The sequence below is a fragment of the Theropithecus gelada genome, chromosome 7b (genome assembly GCF_003255815.1).
Source record: "Theropithecus gelada isolate Dixy chromosome 7b, Tgel_1.0, whole genome shotgun sequence".
NCBI lineage: Eukaryota > Metazoa > Chordata > Mammalia > Primates > Cercopithecidae > Theropithecus > Theropithecus gelada.
This window is the reverse complement of record NC_037675.1, coordinates 86,823,179-86,845,460: the sequence shown is the minus strand read 5'-3', so window position 1 is coordinate 86,845,460 and position 22,282 is coordinate 86,823,179. Positions and strand designations below refer to the sequence as shown.

The following is a 22,282-nucleotide window of genomic DNA, read 5'->3' as shown; positions in this document are numbered from 1 at the left end:
TTCAAAGAAACAGATAAGACTTTCTAATGTGAACCAAAGTGGTTGTTTTGTATACAGTGTGTTACAGTAGTTCCTGGGTAGATTTCCACTTCTTTGCTTTTATAGATTTGCTACAAAATTTTAGCTAAATCATCCAATGAGACAATGTAGTTTTTGTTGCTTGTTTTGGTAGCAGGAGAAAACAAGGAAAGCGGAAAGAGTATCCCCATTTTTTGTGTGTTCTTTTTCTGTTGTTTATTGTTCAGTTTTTGTTTTGTTTTGGGGGGAGTCTGAAACTCCTCTATTACCCTTTACCCTGAAAGGCACAGAAAGGTGGGGATATCCATGGTTGTAGCAGAACAAGTAGATTCCAGAAAGGGGCGGTATATTTCATTGACCCATTCTTAATTCCTAGTGGCAAAGAAATGAATGAGAGAAACACTTTGAATGTAGGTTCTAGTGCTCAGTTCTCAAGTCTAAGTCTTTAACAGAAACACCTGAACCCCTTCATCAAAAACAAACAAAGATTAGAAATATTTTGAATATCAAGATTGGATAGGAAGCAACATTTATATCACTCTCTTGAAAGAACCACATGACAAATTCAACTGATTAGGAATTGTAATTGAATGGAGGAGGGAACTATTTCCATTGTTTACACTCTGTCAGTGACCTGGATGCTAAATGAAATCTTAATAAACAAAACAAGCAAACAAAAAAAATCCCCACTTGTTTATGTATCCATTCATTCTTTTGCATAAGTTGACAGAGTTGGGCATTCAAATTTTTTAGCATTAGCTTAAGAAGTTTCATCTGTAAAATTATGTATTTAAGACAGAATGCTACATTTCTCTTTTATTCATATTTCCAAAATTTGTCACATATGGAAAGCCTCAGTTTTTCAGTAGAATTCTTATTTATTATCAAAGACAGCTTTTGTGAGGAAAGCAACACTTTTTTTTTTTTTGAAAAACTCAATTTGTTTGCATATAAAATATAATGTGAAAATTAATATTGTACTGTGTTTGCAATACTGTGAAAATACTGGGATCTTATTTTGACTAATTATACATCTTAACTTATCCTATAATGAAACATTTAGCTGAGATGTAGTCTTGCTTTGCTCTTTCTTTTAAGTAGAGGTGTGAGTTTTTCTGTTTTGGCTGTGTTCCATTTTGTGCAATAAGATTGCATTTTCTTTTAAAAAGTCCTCTGCTTCAAAACCAACTTTCACTTTCTTGCGTAGAGTTCATATTCACTCTGGAGAGGTTTGCAAATCATAATGAGATGACAGCTTTACAAAGAGCCATGGGATTCTTTGAGATTAAAAATAACAATTGGATATTATATATATTAAGGGTTGCAAATTATGGCCCATGCCGAATCTGCCCTGAGGCCTCTTTCTGTTTGGAACTCAAGCTAAGAATAGTTTTCATATTTTTAAATTACTTAAAAAAATAATATTTTATGATACACAAAAATTATATGAAATTAATTTTCAGTGTCCATAAATAACATTTTATTTGAATACAGCTGCACTGATTCATTTACATATTGTTTAAGACTCTTGTGCTACAACACAAAAATACATGAGTAGTTATGACAGAGACCATATGGCCAGTAAAGCCTTAAATATTAATTATCTGTCCCTTTATAGAGATATTTGCTGACCTTGGTCTCTCTCTTTCTCTCTTTCCTTTTTATATATAGCTATAGATAGGTAGGTAGATTTATGATCTATTCATCTATATATATGTTGTATCTGCCTATGATCTAGCTATATCTACATCTCTATATCTATGCTCTATCTGCATCTATTTATATAATATCTATCAAAGAGGAGAGAAAATGACATTCAATTAAGAAATATAACTACCATTTAATCTCAAATGTGCTTGGACATATTTATACTAAAATGAACAAAATTTATAGTAATCAATATCTTGTTCTCATTTATTCTTCATGTGAAAATAGCACACAAATAAAGACAGAAGAGCCGTCCCATTTCATATGAACACATCATTAGCCCATCTTCATTTACATAGTGATACCACCTCCAGGCAAAGATGAGGTTTGCACTATTAGGCAGACAGTGAAGTAAAAATAAACTTCTTTTCAACATGTAATTTTTTCAGCTATCCTGTCTTTGGCTCACACAGACTCATAAAAAGCTTTAAATTTACTACATTTCTAAAAGGATACAGTTTGTGCAGTCGGTAACTGTCACCTTCTATATAGACATTGGTGAAATACACTCACAAAGCAAATCAGTTATTCCTCTCCTTTGCCCAGAGATGGAAAATCATTCGATCTCATAAAACCTTCTTATTTTATTTTATATTTTTATAGCTAAAAATACGAAGCTGAATAGTGACTTAGGTGGTATTTGTTGCTTTTAAAATGTCCTTTCTCTAATTTTAATGTCAGCATAGCAAATGGAGAACCACTGTTGTTTGTTGCTTGATTATAATCACTTTCCTGAACTAGGAAAACCATAGAGAATGTGTGTGTGTGTGTGTGTGTGTGTGTGTATGGGTGGGTGGGTAGGTCTGTACAAAATAAAAATATAGCATTTAATTTACATGTAGTTTGGGTTATAAATTGTGAAGAGGAAAAAAACTTTTGTTATTTTTTTCTAAATCAATGTCACTGAAGAACTGTGCATATTAATACTTTAAGTGGATGGTGCTTTCCAATTACAATTAATAATAAAACCTACTTTGATTTTAAAAATAACTGTTTTACTAGCTAATTCAGGCTAATGTCAAGATAATCCAATCAGTGTAGACATTTAACCATCATTCAATTATTTTAACTACAACGATGTTACAGAGTTTGAAAGGCAAGTGCACATTACATTTCTGCTAAAATAAACACTTTCCATTTCTTATTCTGAAATCACCTTGTAGGCAGGCTTACATAATAACAAGGACTCTTTGAAATCATTATTTGCTCAGTGTGCTATTAATAATAATCTTTTCATGTTGAATGAATTGAAGATGAAGATCTACTCTTTAGCTCTGACAGTTAAGTGTAATCTTTTAAGAATGTGGGCAAGAGGCAAGAAAGGAAACGTGGGGATTTACATTTGTGAACAGTGCTGATCCTGAGAAGACATACTCATAAGGCACCATGAGCAGAGCCTCCATGTAAAGTCAGAATTGTCCTTCCTGTCTACACAGTTAGTTCAATTAATCTTACTGGGGGCACCACACATTGTCTCTATTTCATCACCCTTTCCCTCTACTCACTAGACTCTTCCTCTCTACCCACAAACACTACAGGACATTCTTTATTTGAATACAGTGAAACTGACTCTGTCTGTAAGCTGCCCCTTCCTTACTGATAAACAACTTTATCCAATGTTAGGTCCTTTAAATTTGTTTCAATTTAGGATTTTGAAATAGTTTGAATGCTGTTGGAAATGATACTTTCTGTTATAGAAAACAATCCATTGGAACATTATTCTTGAATGAAAAAAAGCGTATATATTTCCTCTTAAAATAAGATGAATTCCTCTAAAAAGTAATTTTGTAGGAGAAATACTAAGAAACACTATCATCTGAATTTTCACATCATCTCATATTTCCAATGTCCTGCTAAATCTAAAACAGATTCTTTTATTTTCTTTAAAAAAAATTTAAAAAGAGCAAGTGTCTTTGCAAAACAGGAAAAAACGTATTGACTTAAACATACAAAAAATTACTGCCTTTTTTTAACCACTTGGATACATGTGTTTTAATAGTAGATTTGTTTACATCATCAAATTCTTTCTATCTTTGCTATATTGGTTTTTCAAAAGTAGACCCTAAATATTATTCCTACTAAGTTTCAGAAATATACAAATAGATATAATATTTTCTGTCCTGAACTATTAGAATAACCTCTCATGTGACCATATAAACACCAGCCACATTCTAGTTCAAAACGCTTTGGAATTGAAAAGCAGTTTTCAGTTCCTACTTGTAGGTGGGTGACAAAGTCTTTAGGCTTGTTAGGGCTAAAAGCGCCACACACTTTGAAGATAAATTAGTTTCATTTTTATTACTGTATTGCCAGCTTCTCTTCCAAATTACATTTTTAATAAATTTGATCTATAGCCATTTTGAAGGGTGAAAGCCCATAAACACATCTTTCTGCTTTAATTGCCTTTATAAAGCACTTACTCAAAAGGGCAGTTTTTCTTCCCAATAGTACCACCAGTTTTTATAAGTGAATCTGCCTGCCTCTCAGGATAAACTGAAACTCAGTGCTAAAAATGAATCCTGTACTGTGGGGTGTTAATATATTCATTCACACAAATTTTTATTGCAACAAAAAGGAAAATAATTGCCTTTTCAAGGAGGTTGTATGACATTAACAGGTAACATTTATATTCCAATTTATGTACAATTATATTCTACATATCATGGCCCCATTGTCAGATCAATGCTGTTTGTGACTTGCAGGCAGTTAAAAAACCACACCTTTTGTCATAGAACAACAGGCTTGAGCAAGTTTGCTACTGGGCGCTGAGCCACATGAATCCATGCATCTTTCTCTTCTCTATTTGTGTGTACACTCCTCCCTGGGTGATCTCATCCAGAGTCATGAACTTGCATTCCATCTACACACCCATGCCTCTGTCGTTTGGATCTCTACTCTCATCTCTCCCCGAGTTCAGACTTGCACCGCCTACTGGCTCTTCACTTTGACCGGCTAACTGATGCTCAAATTCAACGTATGGAAAGCAGAATTCTTAAGTCTTCCTGCAACTTGTCTTCCCTATCTCAGTCCCTAGCGTCAACATTTCATACTAGGGCCCAAAACCTTGTAGAAATCTGTGACTCCTCTTTATCTCCCACATTCCTCATCTATTAGCAACTCCAGTGGTCTCCAACTGCATAATACAAACATGTACACACAGAATCTGACCATGTCTCAACATCTATTCTGTGACTACTCCAATTAAGCCACAATCTTCTCTCACCTAGACGGTAACATACTACTGAAGGATTTCTGTGGCTCTGATAATTCTCTAAACACCGGCTATAGTGAAATATATTCACATATTTTAAAATGTGAATTAAGTAATTTCTCAGCCTTGCTCAAGACTGGCCAATGGTCTCTATCACACTCAGAATGAAATCCAAGCCCCATGGGCTACAATGGCACATGTGAGGCAATCCTTACCTTATCGCTCATCTCACCCCACTCTCCCCCTCATACATATTGCTCTAGTCATGTTCACTGACCTTCATGCTTTCTGTGAGCAAACCAAGCCCACTCCTGCTTCAGGCCTTTGTACTTTCTCTTCTCTCTGTCTGGAACACTCTTCCCGAGGTTTTTGGATGGCTCACTTTCCTACTTCATTCATATTTCAGCTCAAATGTCAATTCCTCCGGAAGGCCTTTCCTTTCTAATCTAGCGTCTTCTACTCCATCTGTCACTCTGTAATTGTGCCCTTATAACATTTTTTTTCTACGTAGGTAGAAAAAATTGCTCTCTGAACTTTCATTATACTTATTTATTTTTCTATTCATTTATGGATTTTTTCTTGTCTCTCCCAGCAGAAGATTGGCTCCACAAAAGATAGGAGCTAGTCTCTTTTCTTCCCCACTGGATCCCTTTTGATTTCTGCATCCTTTGAAGAAACAAATAAATCTTCCCACATGGGGATATTCGATTCCACTATGGTGTAGACAGCCACTAGGTATGGGATGTGGAAGGTATAAAGTAAACTCAGACACTGAAATACTAGGCCCAAGTCAGCAGATGCACTTCCTGCCTCAGTCACGATTTCCTCAGCAATTGCAAGAATGTGGGAGGGGAGAAAGGGGGAAGTAGAGAAAGAAGTGTTGAGGCGTTGGCATTCTGGGAGGAATACTAAGAATATGTGGGGCAAAAAAAAAATTGCTGTGAACATCTCACTTCCAATAACACATAAGAAAGCAATTGAGTCAAACTGGAAAGTGAAAATCAGAAATTCATGATTTTTTTAAAAAGTTCCTGATTTCCCATACAAACTCAGAAGTCATTATATTTTAGCAGTTGTAAATATTGCTAGGAAGCATTTTAAGAATGCAGACTTTTGAGCCTCTGGGATTTGGGTTTGTTCTCCAGAGGATTCCAACGCAGGTTGTCCATGCACATATTTTGAAGAATGGGGACTGGGAGCAATGAGTGCTCTAAACTATTTTATTTCAATAAAGAAAGGAGAAATATTTTCTAGCTTCCTTTAGAATAAAAATATATTTTTTTCACATATTTATTTATTTATTATTTTACTTTAAGTTTTGGGTACATGTGCAGAAGGTGCAGGTTTGTTACATAGGCATACATGTGCCATGGTGGTTTGCTGCATCCATCAACCCATCATCTAGGTTTTAAGTCCTGCATGGATGTCTTAATCCTCTCCCTCACCTTCCCCTCCACCCACCAACAGGCCTCAGTGTGTTATGTTCCCCTCCCTGTGTCCATGTGTTCTCACTGTTTAACTCCCACTTATGAGTGAGAACATGCAGTGTTTGGTTTTCTGTTTCTGTGTTAGTTTACTGAGAATGATGGATTCCAGGTTCATCCATGTCCCTGCAAAGGACATGAGCTCATTCATTTTATGGCTGCATAGTATTCCATGGTGTATATGTGCCACATTTTCTTTATCCAGTCTATCAATGATGGGCATTTGTGTTGGTTCCAAGTCTTTGCTATCGTAAATAGTGCTGCAATAAACGTACGTGTAGATGCACGATAAAAATATTTTTAAGATCATCTATGAAAACATCAATCTTGGCTGATTTATTTCAACATATTCACAAGGCATTATTTTCATAAACTTATAATCAATTTTCAAGAATGTCATTAAAACAGTTTTAGCATTACCTTAGCCCCTCCATTGGTGAAAACTAGGACGATTACAGCATCTATATCACATGATTATTCAAACACGTTAAGTGATGGAAACACTTAGAAAAGTGCCTGGCCTATAGTAATCTCAGTAAATATAGCAATTGTTATTATTATTACTAATTGAAATCATGCTCTACAAAACTTTTAAAGTTTCATTCATTTGTCTATAATCTTAATTGGTTTACAAAAGCTTTTGCTTAGGGTAAAAACTGCCATCTAAATTTTTGTACATTCTGGTTAGGCACATAAATATTCTGTATCAGAAAAATCACAAAGTTTACCTCAGTCTGTGTGATAATTAACTCAATTTTAATCTCTAAGGGTGAACTGAAATATGTATTTCTTTTGAATCCACACTGCTAAACTTTAAAAAGTCATGAATTTTTACTGTAAAAAATCAGGAAATGCAGAAAAATATTACCTATAATATTACCTGTAATCCATTAATATATTCCATTCAAAATGTCATCTTATGGTGTGTATAAATTTTTTTATTGAAACAAAGTCTCACTTTGTTGCCCACTCTGGTGAGCAGTGGCACAATCAACTCACTGCAATCCCCACCTCCTGGGTTCAAGCAATTCTCGTGCCTCAGCCTCCTGAGTAGATAGCACTACAGGTGCCCGCCACCACGCCCTGCTAATTTTTATATTTCTAGTAGAGACAAGGTTTCACCATGTTGGTCAGGCTGGTCTCAAACTCCTGACCTCAGGTGATCCACTTGCCTGTGCCTCCCAAAGAGCTGGGATTATAGGCGTGAGCCACCATGCCCAGCTGCATAAAAAATTTTTATAAAAGTAATGCCAAAACTTTACATATTTCTTATTTTTTTCAATAAAATAGACTTAAAAATTTATTCTATGTTAATTTTCACTTTATTAGTCTCATTGTTCAATTATGTGACTCCTGGAAATTAAAAAGACAGTGTGCCTTTATAGACAAAGTGCAGGCACTATTTCATCGGGGGGAAAGAAGGAAAGTACGGTGCCCTGATATAAATCCGTCAGTGTGCCCTTCCAGGATTCCTCAAGGAATGAAAATTTTCCGGGTATACAATCCCCAGAGTGATCTTGGAGTGAAGACAGCAAGTGTGTCCTACCTAGAACTTCCTAATGGAACGCTTTAACGATAACTGCTAGTTTAATTATGCGCAATGCGATAACATTTGAATAGCGGCAAAAGAGAAGTCAAGTAATACTTAATCTGCTTTAATTATGTATTATTTTAGAAGGGGATATTTTCTTAACAGGAACTCTCACTCAAAATTGCAGCTTTGTGCTTTTAGCATGGATATTTAACGCACAGCCCAGTTACTGAGTATTCATGTGCTCAGACGTACCTTTGCATAATATTGTAGAGAATTCTCTTTTAACTGACAAGTGAGTGGAAATCATGCCAACATTTCTTTCTACCTTTTAAAAAATTTGTTGCAGGCTTGTGCTCTACAGACAATACACCCATCCTTCAACTATACAGCTTCAATATAATTGTATTTCCCTTTATTTCTCACTTTTATGTCTTTGTTTTGAAAAGCAATGGTGTGTAGATAAAAGCTTACGAGTAAGATAGACAGTAAATTGAATTTCACCTCTCTATTTGTTTACTGCGTGACCTTGGGCAAGTTGTTTAACCCACCTAATTCTCAATTCTCTAATGTGTAAAATGGAGATGATGACATATTTTATAATTCTGTTGTGAAATTTGAATAATAAGAAGCATAGAGATCATCTGTCACCTTATGCTGTCTCAATATAAGTCTCTTTCCTTTCCTTTTATTGTATTGTACTTTTCTACATATTTCGTTGTGTACTTGTCACATATTTTAAATTTCCTCATCTCTTCTGCTTTCATTATTTCCAGGATGATCTCAGCGACATAAGATACATCTGGGCCCATCCGACTTATTAGTCTCTCACTCTCTTTCTTTTTGCTTTTTGTTTTTTCATCTTTACATTTACTTTCTTTCAAATCGAACATGTTTTTTCTTTGGAGAAACTCTGAAGGTGTCATATACAAGTACATAACAAACAGCTTCACCTCAGTCCCTTATCATTTTAATTTATTTTTCGTCTTCCTATGGTGATGGCTCTAGACCTGATATATAACATATGCATATGTGTTCCCAACTTATCTAACAAACCATCTCCTTGCAAGTTTTTCTTGACCTAAATGGTATAAAACAGCCTTAGCTATGTTCTTTGTCGTGATACCAGAATACAATCCACTGAATACCTTATGGCCCAGGACTGCATGGGCCACATCCTGCCTCTTGTCAGACTAGCATCTTTTCCTGGAAAACCAATTTTATCAGGACAGTGATGTTTGTCACTTCTAGTTCTTCATACCTTCTCAAACATCCTTTAAAAATATGATCACAGCATTCTTTTATTGTGTTAGTTATTTCACTGTTACTTATGATTTTTTAGCTGAGATAAGGTATACAGTTTAGGGTCAGTCCACGGGGACTGAGGACACCTCTCTTTTTCAACTCACTGGTTATCCAGTTTCCAGGTTGTGGAGTGAGGTCTCACATTCAATCACTGGATTTTTCATCTTGGGCTTCTTTTCTGTTGGGAAGCCGTATAATTTTCTTTACATGTCTTTTCTTAAAATTGAAACAGTTAAATTATCCCATTTCTTTTCCATATATATATATTTTTTGCCATCCATTTGCACTCTGAACCCATCAACCTCTCCTCTCTTCATGAACACAGTAAGATGTTTCCAGCATGCATCTTCATTTTTGCCTTACCCTCCTTTTTTTCTTTCCTTCAGTTTGACTGTATCAATACAAATGGCCCTCATTTTGCTCTCTGATTTATGCAGTAATTCCTCATCCTTGTTTTCCCCCGACTGCTCTCATTAAATGTATCTCAAACTAAAAATATCTTCAGGCTATGAATTGTTTGAGCTTCATTTCTTCTTCTCAGAGTGCTTCCTCTAGAACTTTCTCGATGGACTCCGATGTCCTGACAAAGGAACAAAATTTTTCACACCTTGGATATTTCTTCTAGAATTTGAATCATCTTCCTGTTCCGTGGGAATAAGGTTATCTTCCAAGTGTATTTTCTAACATATGCAGCTTTTAGGGAAGATATTAATGATTTGAAAAGTTGAACTTTTCTTTTTCTCTTACACATAAACTCTCACAGTCCAGTGACTCATCTTTTAGAAGTAATTTTTCAGCCTTTCTGCAGGTATATATATGGAAACATTTTAAATTCTGTATTTGTTTTAGATTGGTTCTATATATTTGCACCCTTTATTTAGTTTTATTTACTTTTAGTCCTCAATTTTTTTTTTCTAAGTAAATCTTATATTCTCTTTAAATGCAGCTGTTTTTCTTCTTTAAGGAAAGGAAACATATCCTAAAATAACCTATCCATTTGTATTTCTTGGTGCCATTGTCTGAGAGGAAGAGGGGGCTGCAGCATTTGCTATAAAATCAAATCTCTCTTTTTCCACAATTGACATCCATAATCATCCATCTCAGAGTTAGTTCATTTACCTCTGAAATGTTTACATGCCCCGTCAGCTAATGTGATGGTTGCAGATATACTCACTCTCAGTACAGCTATTTCCCAATTTCCAGACTCACAATAAAACAAGTTTATTTAGTTTGAGTTCCAAAGGCTGTAACTCTAGCTTCTGCATTTTAATTATCTGTTTTCATTGTCTTCTTTTCAATTGTGATGTGCTCGTATTTATCCTTCAAGATTTTGTGTGAAACCTCTTTTTTCCTTTTCATGATTCCTCATAATCCACAGACTTATGGAAACACAGTATTCTTTCTTTTTTGTTTTGAACTTGAGTTTCATTTATTTTGGACTTTTGGAGCAGTTTCCTTTGATTTATTTAGTGATAATTTTGTCCTTTCCCTTATATATTTTCTTTTTCCTCTGTAAACTTCCCCCCAATTTTTATTCCAATGTACACATTCTCTTTCCTTCTGCAAAAATCTTGCTTTTTCTTCCTTTTATTTCTACAGCTCTTGATCATTACTAGATACTTCATTTACTTGTCTTTTATTCTTCTTCTACTATTATGACTTAAATTATTAATTTTTAATCATCTCATCTCTACCTAAAGCTACTTTGAATGATTTTCCATATCAATTGATTCTAGGACTCAATATTTTCATTGTGTACAATTTTATTATCATGTACTTTTAGGAATTTTCATAAACACTTCCCCTTCATCACAAAAATTACAAAAGATACAATAACAGCTTAGCAGCTAATATTATGCAGTGCTTAATAATGTTTAGGAAGTACTTAATACTATTTATGAAAAGCTTTCTATATGCCAGGCCCTCTGCTCTGTGTTTTACCTGGCAGAATTGTCTGACTCAGCTACTGTTAGCCTTTCATTTTATAGGGGACAAAACTGAATTTTGCAGAAGCTATCCAAGTTAGGGTTTAGTTTGCTGAGGGTCACACAAGGAATAAGAGGCAGATCTAGTATTCAACCAGCTAGTCGGACTCCAAAGTCCCCCCCAACCCCTGTCCACCGCTGCCAGGAATAAATCTTCCTCCCAGAGTAAGCTTTATTTAGGCATCATTTTAGTGTGGGGCAAGACATGAAATTAAAGGCCTAGAGAAATCACTTGGTTACTGTGATACAGGCCAGACAGCATACAGTGGTGAACACATTCATCCAAGTGGTGCCGCTGCCCTTCTTCTCCAGCTGAGATCTGCCATGTGCTCGTGAGGAGGAGTCAGGATTTGCAAGAGTTCTTAATCAGCCAAGGTAATTAGAAATCCAAGTATTTTGCGTGTAGTGTTTCCCATTGGAAAAGTTGTATCTCCTTAAAAAAATTATACATCATGCTGGCTAACCAAAGACATCTGTATCTGTAATACAATCTGTGGAATTTGACACCTCCATTTAACTGACTCGTAAACCTATTATATCCAATGGATACCATTTTTCCTCTAGAAAAACATAATTAAGAATATGGTGCCTGTCACACCTCGATTCTCACCCTGAGACTATGCTCTAGAACCAACGAACTAGGTTCAAATCTCAGCTTTTCCAAATGACCTTATGCAATTTACTTAACCATTCTGTGCCTCTGTTCTTTGCTTATTAATATAAAAATAGAAATAAAATTGTCTGCATCAGAGAATTTTAAATAGTTGCCTTTAAAAATAATTTTCACCGGTTTCACTGGAGAGTGGGGGAGTAAAACTTCTCACCTGCCATACCAACAGTCAGTTCACCATTGGGTTTTTATGAGGATTGAGTAGGTTAATATTTGCATATTTAATAAAATACTGAAAGAACAAGAATAAGCAAAGATCACTAGGCTTTAACTCAGGATCTCTGAAATTTGAATTGAAGTTTTTAATCCACTTACTATATAACCTTGGGAGAGTCACCTGAATGCCATTTGTGTCCTCATCTGTAAAAATATATTTTGTTTTGAAAAATATGTGTGTTATCTTATTATCTCAAGGTATTTCCCTCATGTCTATTATTTACGGAAGCAAAACATCCCATCTTTCCATTGTATAGTACAATGCCAAGTCCTAAAGATGTTGCTCTACGTGGTCAAAGGGTGAGCATACTGCAGGCAACCAAAGGTCAAGACAAACTTACAAGATCCCTCCCTACTGCTGTCACTCTCCAGCTTACCAATAGTGCCTTCCTAGTCAGTGTCTATCTGGTCTCAGTAAAATAATACAGAGTCACACAAAGGACACGAGCTTCTGGAGCAGCCTTATGCACACTGAGTTCTATTAATGATGTGGCTATAAAAGGAGGCTGAAGTAGTCATGGCTGAATGTTAATTTAACTACAGCCATATCTAGTGCAGTTTGGAGCGTAGGAAGAAAAGGTATCCTATTAATATCTATGAGTGTGTTAGGACTCCCATGTACCAGTCAGGGTGAGTGACGTAGCAGGTCCTAAAGAACAAACTTGATGAGCCACGAAGTGTTCTTGGCATTGAAGATCTGGGAAAATAATGACTATTTCCCCAAGACTCTTACCTTTGAGAATAGCAATACTGTTCCATAGCATAGTGCTTGATATTATTTAAGCATTAATTTTAGAATGGTTTCTTCTAGTTTTATTGATCAGAGGCTGAAGCTGCTTGTTTAAAAGGAATTGTTCAAAAGTGTGTCAGTTGAAGGATTGAGAAAAGTCTTTTGGGTTTATGTTGGCTAGGTCAATGAGAAATAGCTCAACAAGACAGGAAGAGAAGAGAAGACCACACTTTGTTAACAAGACTTTCTTTTGTCGCTCATCAACTTTATAATTATTGGAGTCCTCTCATAACATTTACCTTCTGCTTCTCTTTCAGCAGTTTTTGCTTCATATTAAACTTACTTATTTATGTGTCCTCAGATTGTGTGTTGCTTATAGTCAGAAAATGTCTTTGCCCTAGAGTTTCTCTGCACCATCTAGCACAATGTCTTTCAAGTGTGATGAGTATAACTGTCTGTTGAATGAACAAAAATACACGTGTCTTTACACAGGCACACATATATACTCATCCTGAGACATTACCTACTTATGTTCCGCTGATCTCAATATATGTTTCGGTTCATATGACTCTAATACTCTAATTTCTTTTAGAGTAGGTTGAGCCTTGTTTAAAAGAAGAGGGGGTGGTTTATACACACACACACACACACACACACACACAGACTTAGCACACCCTTGGCAGAATTCTTGATCAGTCAAGGCTATTAGAAATCCAAGTATTTTGTATGTGAAGTTTCCCATTAGAAAAATTGTATCTCCTTTAAAAAAATCATACATTGTGCTGGCAAACCAAAGACACATGCATGTGTAATACAATCTGTGGGATTAGACATTTCCATTTAACTGACTCCTAAACTTCTTATAACCCATGTATACCATTTTTCCTTACCCCAAAGAATTCATCAAATCAAAATCCACAGAAATCTGAAGGAACTAAAACTTTTTAAATTCAGTCTCTAATTAATATTCATAGATCTATTGTTATACAATATTTGATTACAAAGTCATTTAAAATGGATTAATGGAACCAAAGCTTTATGGTTACTACTAAGGACTAAATGTACATTATGATCATTAAATAATAGAAATTCCTAGAAACCTGATTGTATACATATAGGAAAACTAATGCAAAACTACAAAGTTTCAAATATTATTTTTTGAAAAAAAATAATTCTTAACCAAACACCATTTCCCTTGAGAGATTTGCTGCCCATGGTAATGGAGTCAAATACCTGCAGAAGAACATAATCAAAACTCAAAGGAAAGTAAGGAGGAGCAAGTTTTTTAAAAGGAATATTGTTTGCAATCCTGTTGTTACTCATTCTTGTTGATAATTGATTTTGTGCTTAAATCTCACAAGAATAAACAGTTTTTAGCAATACTTTAAATTCTTAGCGTTTTCTAGGAAGCAGTTGTGATCAGTGAATCAGATCTGACTTAATCTGATGAATGAGTATTCTTTTCAATAGAAAAGCCAAGAAGCGCTGGATACTATTCGAATGCTTCCTAAACCCTATTTCAGCACTTCTCAAATTGAACTTACTCTTTTCCTCCAGATACGTGCTCTTCCTTTTATGTCTCGTGTCTCCATCAATACATCACCTTCCTTCTAATCACGAGAGCTAGACAGTCCTGGTTATTGTTGATACACTCTTGCTCATCCACAGCCACATTTAATAGATCAATTATCCTCCGAAAACTCTTTCCGGCCTTGCTTTTCCCACTGCCACTAGTTCAAGCCTTTGTCATCTTTTTCCTACTGCAATAATCTCTCACTGGCCCTTCCCTCTCAATTCAACTTTCTATAATACCACTGGATTTATCTTCCTAAAACACTAATAAGCTTACATTGCTTCCCAGGTAAAAAAAAAGAAAAAAAAATAGAAGAAATGATTTCTAAAAGCACAGATGTCTCTCCATTTCAATCGGGGTGCCAGCAGGCATATTTTGTTTAGTCCATGGTCTAAAATTTTTTTGATTGGTTAACATTTAATAATTTGTAGAATCAACTTATGATATTTACTGCTTTTCTTGAAAAAGAGCAACCAGCAATGGTAGGTTGGCATTTCTCCCTTTGAACTGATTTGCTGTCCCCACCTACTCCTGCAAATGTAAGGCTTCTCTATGTCACTACAGTCCCCATCACTCCCTGTTGTCCCCATGTCTCCTTAGCAATGACAACTTCTGTTGCTTTCACTTGTCATATCTTTTTTCACTGTAGTTTTTCTTATCCCCAGCCCACTTCCTCCTACTGAGAATGTCCATGTTTCTTAGCACAGCATTCAAGGCCCTTATATGTTGGCTTCATTATCCTCTCCTCATTTTATCTTCCTCTATATCCCACTTTGTATTTTAGCCATATTAGACTGCCCCTTGTTCCTAGAACATGTATGAGCTGGGGGTTTCAAGTACAGATGGACTCAGACTGTTTGGGGTCAAATTTCAATCTTTATCAGCTCTGTTATCTTGCATAAACTACCTAACCTCTCTGTGGCCTGGGTATTTCATTTTTGTAGTGGAGATGTTGGTTCCTACCTTCTACAGTTATGATACTGATTTAAGAGAGTTAATATATAGGAAACTTTTGGCACTTAATAAATGCTCAGTAAATTTTAGGTATTGTTAATTTCCCACCAAATATTTTACTCATGAAGTTCCATCAGTTGAGCATATCTTTTTCTGTTTTGTTTTTTTGCCTGGTGCACTTCTACCTCTTTAATAGTCAACTTAAGTGCTACATTTGGGAAATGTTTTCCATTTCCCCCATCAGAATTAATGACTCCTTTTGTTTATGTAAGTATTCATAGCCTAATTTGGTTATACCTCTTCTGTGGATTTACCATATCTCCCACTGGATTTTCAACAACTTCAGGGAAAGGAGCAGATCTTACATGTGACTTTATGTTCTGAATATCTAGATGAGTGCTGTACAAATAGTAAATGTTCAGAAAAAGTATTGCTTGAAGAAAAGTGAATTTATGAGCTTGTCTTTGATGAATCAAGTAATTAGAAGCTGAGTGAATCTTAAAGAGAATTATGTACAATTCACTTACTGGAAAAGTGGGAAAGAAAATCCCAAATGGATGTGGAAATTAAGTAATTTTACTATGGACAATTAATGAAGTAGAACAAGGACTAGACCACCAACACCGTCACCCTGAACTTGCACTTCTGTTTTTTGTTTGTTTTTAAAGAAAGGTATTAATGAGGAGCCCCTACATTAAAATAATAGTGGGGTCATGCAGGCAGGTCTCCTGGAAGGTAATTGTCTGCCAATGTTATGCCAGCAAACCACATGTCAGGATGAAGATGGTGACAACAACCATATTGTTGAGGGACTATAATTTATAAGGTACAAACTTGCCATTGCCAGCATCTCTTTTGTGCAGCAGACTTGTACCATCTTTCCGCTCTTCTCAAATCACTCATTCATATGCTGTCCTTATCTCCACTCAGAGGTCATTAGCTGGGGAGGGAACTTGAAGGTAGGGAACCTTTTTCAATCTATTTTGTGGCTCCAGTATCTAGAAGATTTCTCAGCAAATTATAAACACTCAGTGGGTTGTTTTTTTTTTTTTTTCAATAAATCTGTGGAACAAAAGTCTCAAGAAGTAGAACACGGAGCTACAGAGATAGATCACAAGATAGAGTCAACAATTTGCTAGGCTCATGTAATGACTTATTGCTGAGGACTCACTGCTGTCTGTTCATAACACTTATCTTCTTTCCTTTATACTCCATACTGGACCCAATAGATAGAAATGATTAATTCCCAGTAGAACTTTTCTGTGTGTGCTCTAGGCTATTTTTTTCCACTTTCTATTATAAATTTAGTTTATCACTACACCCAATTTTTTTCTTTTCCTGCTGTGGGCACTATTTCAATACCTAAAAACTCTCAATTTAAGTAGCAGTTTGTGGTTTCTCCCAAAACTAAGAGCCAGCATATAACAGCAAGAGGAGATATTTCAACAGTAGCTGATCACAAAATAAATGGTAATCTTGAGACCACATCTATATCTTAAAGTGTTCTTGTGCACGTAGGTTAAAAAGACGCATCTATGTAGGATGGTTAGATTCAAAAGCCTAGAAGGTATAAGTTTAGAGAAACTGTGAGTACTGAAAAATTTAAAAGAAATTGGAACCTCAAGGTTTGAGTGTAAAACCTATTTCTTTGCAGAAGGCAGGGGAAGGTGGCGGGGGTTTGTGAATGCTTTTTATTTTCAGCCTCAGATGCTCTCATAAGAAAGTAAACCCAAGACTAGGTGAGAATTGTGTGGCTTCATTTTGTCAAAACATATTGCTACTTATAAGATTAGGGATGCTGCCAATAAAATATTTCTTCAACCCCCGAGGTTCTACAAGAATAGACTCTTGGATAAGATTATTGTTAACAGCACAAGTGTTGATATAGCCACGAGTTAATAGCTACTGGCAAACAGCAGCCTTTTTTGTTCTGTATGAATAGTTCTTCCTCTACTACTCTGCCAAACTAAGCACATTTGGTGTGTTTTCAAAGTGGCACAGAGGAGGTCAATTCATTAATCATTCTCAAATAGTGGGAAACATAGACTCCTGTCTAGGAAGCCACTGGAAATGCAGTCTTCTGTTTTCCATTTTTAGTTAGTAGGTGATATTCTTTCCCTTAAAAATTTCTTCCTTCTTTGTCCTACTTCCTCAATGTCCTGTACATTTCTTATCTCTTTATGTGAGAATTCAAATGAATGGATTATTTTTAAGTAGAGAATTGAGTAAGATTTGATAAAAAGAGGATATTTTGTTTTTAATCATGTTTTACTCTATTTACATATAGTGTACAAAATACTTGGCCAAAATGAGTTTTTTCGAATTTTACTCCACTAAAAAAGTCACTTTCTTGGGCACAATGTATGCTCAGTGTTGGGTAACCACACATCTATCTCAGATAGATGGGACGTAGATGAAGCTAATTTGAATATCACCCCCTCTCCATCCTAGACTGACCTCACAAGCATGAGATTTGGCGGCAGATAGACTTGGGTGAATGTCTGGCTCCAATTCTTGCTAAATATGAGACATTGGCTTACAAAACTTCTCGAAGCTTTGCTTTCCTCTCTCTAATCTGGGTCTAATTGTACAACCTGTCTCTCAGAAGAGTTGTGAGGCTACATTTGATAATGTATGTCAAATATCTCAGCAGAAAGAGGAAATTTCCTCCTAGTTTTCTCCTTTCTTTCCTTCTCTCCCCTCCCTCTTTATTCTTTTTCCTCCTCTGTTTCTTTCTTTTCTTCCCTTTCTACTCTTCATCCCCCTTTCCTTTGTTCTCATCTCCCATATCTGAAATGCATCCCTTTGGTCTACTTTCTCATACGAATTCCACTAGAAAATGATTCATACATATTTTAATTGATTAGGAGTCTGTAAACAAATGAAAAACAAGGGACTTTTTCCTCTAACCTGAATTCTATTTACATAGAAAATAAACTAATTTTTTAGTATATAATTTTTTTTTTCCCTGAGGCTTCTAGCTGGAAAGGACTTCAGATTTTGGATGACACTGACACAGCTGGCTCTTTTGTTTGGTGGAGAGAATTATAGAGCTGAACACTGAGTGTAATATCAGATGGAATTCAAGAGCCTTTCCTCTCTGCTCTCTGGATCTCCGTGAAATATCCTGTTTGTTTTGAGGGTCAAAGTGAGTTCTACTCAGTAATTGAATGCAGAGCATAAAATCCTTGCCCGTTTTCGATTCAAAGCTTCCAAAGCTGATCAGGCAACAGACCTCTGACATTTTGTTTGTTTTCATGTGAATATAAAACTCAAACATTTAATTGATTGTGAGCCTCTATAATATGTAGTTTGCCTTCATTTACAAGCATCTCCCTCCCTCTCCCCTTACCTGTGCTCTGAGTACCCGGCTTTCCTGCAGTCCTCAGCCTTCTTTGCCTTCACCAAAGCCCACAGTACACTTGTCTAATCTTTTGCATGCTCATTATTCAAAATGGGCAAACAAACAAATCCACTTGGGAAAACACTTTTTAAAATTTAATTTTGTCTTATTTCCAGCACTCCTTCCTGCAATTATCTTTGCTTTGTCAACATGTTTTGACTTCCTTCAGGTTGTAGATTTGATGCATGGTCACATTTCTCAAAGTATAACGCCTGATTCTCTTAATGGTCTTCTGAGAAAGAATCTGAAAGTTCTTTCCAGTTAAGTGACTTCCAGTTACTCGACTAAATATCCCAGGTGTTCACTGGCTTAGGTGCTAAATACATCACCCTTTCATGATTCTCCAGAGATATGATACATACCAATTTTGGCTTGATCATCCAAGTAGGAATTGGACATCATTGTAAACAGTTGTCTCCAAAGAAACCTGGCTGGCCCAGTGACCCCAATGTACTCTCTTGTTCTTCAGTTGCCTTTAGGTTTCTCCAGACACTTCCTATATTTACAGTTAACTTTCTTTCATTTCTTCACCATTAGTTTCTTATGCCTATATCTGCTCAACTCTTTATCACTTTCTTTTCCATTTTCTATGAGTATTTATGGCTTGTGCTTCTTACAAAGATAAGGCAAATATGAATAATCTTACTATTTAAGAAGCACACAAAAATGACAATCAATGGAAAATATAGCTCAGTCTAGGAACACAAATGGATTCTTTCATGACACCAAACACACTTGAAGGCAGGGCTGCAGTGCTGTTCCCATCTCTCTGTCTAGGCCCTAACACAGTACCAGCTACAGAGTAGGAGCTTTGTAACTGGTTAATGGATGGCTAATGGACTGCAGTGTGGATTCCCCTTCTTTTCTTAAAATCAGAGCCTAACACAGGCACAGTGAGATGTTTGCTATGTAGGTGATGATTTCATGTTAGGACAAGATTGCCTTTATTTGGGGCAGCTTAAGGGATATTCTATACTGGGGAATTCAACTATACATAATTAGATATAAAATGGTAGTCATGCACACCTATGCAATTAACACAATAAAGGATCGGTAAAAATTTGTGGTTATGTGAGGCTTCAGAATTTGGGATTCAGTCCCTATAAGAAGAGTCCTCAAAAGTAGAACAGCATTTTCAGTACTGAAAACCTCACGTCGTGGAGTTCTTTTGACTCCCCAGATGCTGGTCATAGGCCCAGGATTTTTAGCTTTTACACTCTCTAGCTGTAGAAACTTGAGGAACCAACCACTCTGGGCCTTACTTTTGCCATTCATAAACTAATGAACATTAAAAACTACCTAAATTAGATGATTTCCTTGGAAAGGTGTTTATATATTGTTTGATTTATTGAGTTATGGGTTAAGCATTTATTTATGTGAAACATTTAGTTATGTGAGGCATTTAAAACAATGACTGGCAAATAGTAAGCACATAATATTAGCTCTTGTTGTAGTTATTACTAGTAGTAGCGTTACTGAATCGGTGCCATGGGTATGTGGCCCACACAAGGAGAGGTATGCCTTGGTAATAGTTTCTACTCAATAATTAGGAAGAGCATCAATCCATGAGATAACTACATCACTTTACATTCCTTGTTCATAGGAGCTACACAGTACTTTTGCAATAAAATGTGCCTTAAAAATTTTTTTGGCATTACTTGTAGGGGATCAACACAACCCCCACCTTTTCCCTACCATGTTCTTCCCAAGAACAGAAAATAGCTTCTAAACTCTCACTGTACTTTAGAAAATGCAAAGAGACTGTATTTTTCAGGCAAAATTATACATTTTCTGCAGCTTCTACATGTTTTCTGGTAGCTCTCTCAGAACCTGCTGCCAGACTTAAGGACATTCTTGAAGTGGGTGCAGTAAAGGAGGATAAAGCAGGAATGAAAATTCTCTGAGCATTGCTGTTTGTGTGTGGTCCCTCCTTTCCCCAGAGCCCCGCCCTGCTGCTCTAGGAGACTTGCCAATAGCATTTTACCAAAGGGAAAGAATCTCCAGAGTGGCATTTCCCTCCTTAAAATGTGAGAAAAATCTGCCTAGAGAGGAGAGTTTCAGGGCTGATGGAAGGGGTGGAATGGAGGAGGTATTCTAAATTTCTTATTGTCAGTTTCCAAGAGACTCCTCTCCATTCTCATAAATAGCCAAAGTGCTCATGTAAGAAGGGGAAATGACATTCATTCAGCTGTTCATCAAACATTCATTGAGGATCCAAGCAATAAAATGCGGTGGCAAGAGGAAAAAAGTGCTACACAGTCCCTCTTCTTAAAGTAGTGAGGAAAAGAGGAACTGTATAACTGAAACATAATGGCTAAGTCTTTAAAATATAAGGCATGAGGGGAACACGGAAGAGAAAGACCTAGTAGGTCCTGAGTGAGGCAAGGAAGGTGTGAAAGAGGCAAAGGGCTTCTAGGCAGAGGAACAACAAATTTGAAGATGGAAACGACTGAAGCAGCATAGTTTTTAGGGAGCTAAAAGTGGAAGCTAAAGAGGCCACACACAGGTGTGAGTCGAGAGGCAAGGCTGCACAGGTAGGCAAGGAAGGTATGTGTGAAGTTCACTTGCCATGCTAAAGCATTTGGGAGTTTTTAAAATTGTCCAATGGGAAGCTATTAAATAATTTTAAGTAAGAAAAAAAGTTAATTCTATTTTGCATTTTAGAAACATGATGCTAGCAAGAGTTTTAGGACCAGATTGCTTATATGAGTGAGTATTTTGGGGGGCTTGGGTGCACTTGGGATATGCTGGTCAAATAGTAGTGTATGCGAGTAATTCTACTGAGAAATGATACAGCCCTGAACTATGCCAAGAAACAGGGGATGCAAAAGATAAGATGGTGTGAGATGTGAAAAGGAAGTCCAGAATGAACATCTGATCCTGACCTGGGCTCTCAGGTAGATGGTGATGCTTATAACCTGATACAGAAGGGTGGGTTGGGCTGGGAGAGAATAGCTCCATTTTGTTCTTGTTCAGTTTGAGCAAGCGCTGGAACATTCACACAGGCAGACAGCAGACGTGCTCATCAAAAGCATTTTTGCTGCTTATTGGGTTATCAGGATGGACATGCATGGACTAATTAACGTGCTCCAATGCGAGCTGTAGAAAAATGGAATGAGCAATAAATTGAGTCATCATATAGCCAGCACTGTATAGGTGAGAACATGGACCTTAGAGCTACAGTGCTTACATTCAGTCTCCATCCTCATAACTTAAAAACTGTTCAACCTTGAGCAAATTGTTTAACTTCTCTGAGTCTCAGTGTTATCTTTAAAACGAAGATAATAGCAGTATCTGCTATAACCCTGTTATCAATAGTGAATAAATTAATGCCTATAAAGTGCCCGGACCAGTGAGTCACACAAAATTAAGTAATAGTATTGTTAGAGATTTTTCTCTCCCTCCCTCCCTCCCTCCCTCCCTTCCTTCCTCTTTCTTTCTTTCTTTCTTTCTTTCTTTCTTTCTTTCTTTCTTTCTTTCTTTCTTTCTTTCTTT

The 22,282-nt window shown here is 36.3% G+C and overlaps 1 long non-coding RNA gene across 1 annotated transcript in view; it reads right to left on the bottom strand.

The window, feature by feature from the left end:
- LOC112629333 overlaps window positions 1–22,282 on the bottom strand; it is a 26,754-nt gene continuing 4,472 nt past the window's right edge. Inside the window, exon 2 of the long non-coding RNA XR_003120578.1 lies at window positions 1–390. This is a non-coding gene — a long non-coding RNA (uncharacterized LOC112629333). The remainder of the gene's footprint in view (window positions 391–22,282) is intronic.